The sequence below is a fragment of the Sinocyclocheilus grahami genome, unplaced genomic scaffold (assembly GCF_001515645.1).
Source record: "Sinocyclocheilus grahami isolate Dianchi unplaced genomic scaffold, SAMN03320097.WGS_v1.1 scaffold1468.1, whole genome shotgun sequence".
NCBI classification, from domain to species: domain Eukaryota; kingdom Metazoa; phylum Chordata; class Actinopteri; order Cypriniformes; family Cyprinidae; genus Sinocyclocheilus; species Sinocyclocheilus grahami.
Genome location: NW_015506647.1, coordinates 177,248 through 180,763, shown reverse-complemented (window position 1 = coordinate 180,763; position 3,516 = coordinate 177,248).

Genomic DNA, 3,516 nt, shown 5'->3' with positions numbered 1-3,516 from the left:
GTTCCTTAAAATAAAAGTCATGCATGAAGCCTGTTTTATAGAAGGACTAATAAAGTTGGAATATGTAGGCATTGCAGTAGTGATCCTGTGATGTTAAAAACTGACCCTTGATCTTTGTTAGTGAATCAGTGTTTACTGTCCATATGCTAGCTTTATATCTCTTCTGTCTGCTGTGTATCATACACCTAAAATGTTTGCAACTAAAAAGAAATAGCAGCCACTGAAAGCAGTTCAGGTCATTTATTAAACACAAGCTTTTAGTGCATCATTACAGCTTTTAGAAGTAAAGGTGACTGTAAAGTGTTTGCTGACTCTCTACAAAAGGTGAATAAATTATCAAAAACATGGATACGACAACCGTGTAGTTCAACATGTTCCATGGTAGAATGGTGTTATTTATTTAATGACCTATTTGATAACTTTGTACAGGCCACTCTCAACACAAAAAGTTCAACAAAATGACCGAATGATTTCAGCAGATTTCATGCGGTTTTATAGTACTTACCAATAATTGTAGTAATAATAATGATATTTGAGTTATTTGAACATTATTTCATTATCGCAGAACACAAATGAAAAGTGTAATGAACTGTTAATTAACAAGATAATAATGATTATAATGAAACACTGTGTACTTTATTTGCAAATGAAGCTGAATGGCTAAATGAAGCATGCCTTTAGTCAGATCAGCGCCGGTCAGATTCAGGAGTGGAGGTTCTTCTGTAGAGCTGTGTGGACTTTCCTCAGGTTCTGTCTCACTCGGACGAACTCCAAGAGCTGAACCTCCTCATGCAACCTCTGCTCCTCTTCCTTCTCCTTCTGAGAAACAACAGGACAAATCACAAAACACAGAAGACTAACAAAACTGATGAAAATCTCACCTTTAAAACTGACCATGCAACAAACATTTCCACCTATATGTCTACAGTGTGGTAAACAAAATTACATTAAAGATTGTGAATGCACAGTTTGTGCATATTAAATTATTATGATAACACAGTAGAAATAATGTGGTAGCTATGCTGGAAACCATGGTTAACAGTCAAGAAATAAAGCAAGAAACATGTAATACTAGCAATGTAAAAAAAAAATCCATTTAACTAACACTACAGATTTAATGTTGAATTCCTTCTGGTTCATTGTGCAATCACAGCATTTGTGTTTGATTGGTTTCAGCACACACACTGTGCTCTGGCTGCTGACCATCATCTCCTGATGTTTGCTCTGGCGTTCTTGCAGCACCTGCTCCAGGGGACTCCGGCTCTGCTCTCCCTCCTCTCTCTGGGTCTGCTCTCTCTTCCTCCTCTCCAGGACCATCTGAAGCTCCGGCTTACAGCACACCACCAGCCCTCTGTCCCACCCAAAGGGCCCAAGCACAAACAGCACATATAAAAGTAACAGTTTACCAGTGTTATTTTACTATTATTTATATACTATTACAGTTTTTATTAATATTAATTTTGTCATTAGCTTTTATAATTTTTATTAGTTTTCTGAATCAGCGACTGTAAGTATGTTTTGTTATTAGTTTAAGTATTTGCTATTGACTGTTCAAATGTGGAGTTTTGCGCTGCGCAGATAATAACGCGTCATGTCTGTGTGTGTGAGGGGAACAGGGTCACATCACAGGAGAGTGAACTGCCTGTCAGAAATCATAGCACGTCAGCTGTCTTAACCATGGCTTGTGTACTGCATCATCACTGTGTCTGTCACGCGACTCTGTTGCCCTTTCGGGCTTGAACTGATGGTAAAACTAACTACATTATTAACTGTCTTGATATTTACTTTGAAAGCTGAAGCTGCGATTATGGTAAGGGGCGTAATTTCCGACGCGTGCTTGTGGTGTTCGGCCAATCACAATGCACTGGGTCAGCTGGCCAATCAGAGCAGACTGCGCTGGTCAAAGGAGGGGGCTTTGTTGAAAACGACGTGTTTGAGAGAGGCGGGGCATAGAGGACCTACAATAATGTACAGTATTTGAAAAATAATGTGTTTTTTGAACATTAAAGCATGCCAACATATTCTGTTACACCAAATACACAAAATGATCTTTAAAATAGCATCATATGACCCCTTTAATGAAAACGGTTTTAAATAGTTTAAGTTAACATAAACAACACTGTATGTAAAAGTAGTCGAAGAACTGTAATATCTATAAGGAGAGAAAAAAAATGACTATGACGTTAAACAGAAAATCCAGTGCTGTCTGGATGCTTTTTTGGTCCATTCCATTAAACAGTCATGATGGACCAAACCTCAATAAATATCCCTAGTAAAATCAGATTGATTGACAGGAATATTGATCCTACTAGGGGGAACAAATCTTTTAAATATACAGTACAGCACACCAACTGATGATAATGTATCTAGGTGAAATTTACATTTATGTATTTAGCAGACACTTTTATCCAATGATTTAAAAATGAGAAAATAATTCAAATAGAGGAAAATGCTAAAGCTTTTTTCTTGTATTTTCAAAATGTATTGCGACATCATACAATATGGAGCCCCCTTCACAAAACGTCTGCACCCCCTGAGAAACTTTGCATTCACTCGTTTTGTGACAGAACGCAAAGGTTTTGCGAGTGAATGTGAAGTTTCTCAGGAGAACTCTGAAGTTTTGTGTCAAAAAGCAAACACTTTGTGAGGGAACAAAGTTTCTAGGGGGAACGCAAACGTTTAGTGAGGGAATGTTAAGTTTCTTGGAGGAACCCTGAAGTTTTGCGACAGAATGTAAAGGTTCATGAGACAATGCAAAGTTTCTTGGTGAACAAAATTTGGTAACACTTTCTATGAAGCCCGTATTTATAATACATTATAAGGGTATTCTTAAGGCATTATAATGAATGCATAATGCATTATAAAAAAAACGTATAATATGTTATATCAACTCATGAATAATCATAACAACAGTTATAATACATCATAATACTTACATATTTGTGGTTATCAGTTTAAGAGTATGATTATTTATAACACACAATGAACACCATAATAAATCTACTTCATTTACAGAATAATGGACTGTATCATATCTTGACATTGTTTATTTAAGATCTGCACAGTATCTTACTACAGCTTGTGAGTGGTGAGATGTTGAGTGTTTCCTGTGTAGCTAATGTTAATTCATTGATGTGAGCTTTATACTCCAACTGAAAAAAATGCAATGTTTTATATGGTTACATTTTATTTTGATGGTCCCCTTAATCAATCGACTATAAGCAACTACATGCCAACTAACTCTCATTAGTGTATTAGTATGCTCAAGAATGGTAGAATCTAGTATGGTATAATAAGTTGACGTACTTGCAAAGACACTTATAGTCAGTTTATCTGTTGGTTGACCATCAAAATAAAGTGTTAGCAAATATTTACAGTAGTAGACATACTAATACTCTAATGACCACTTGTTGATATGTAGTTGCAGAGTCAATTATCAACAGCTGTTTAAAGGGTATCATCAAAATAATCAAACTGATATTACAATAAAAATAGTTAAAAGCAAATGTGTCATAT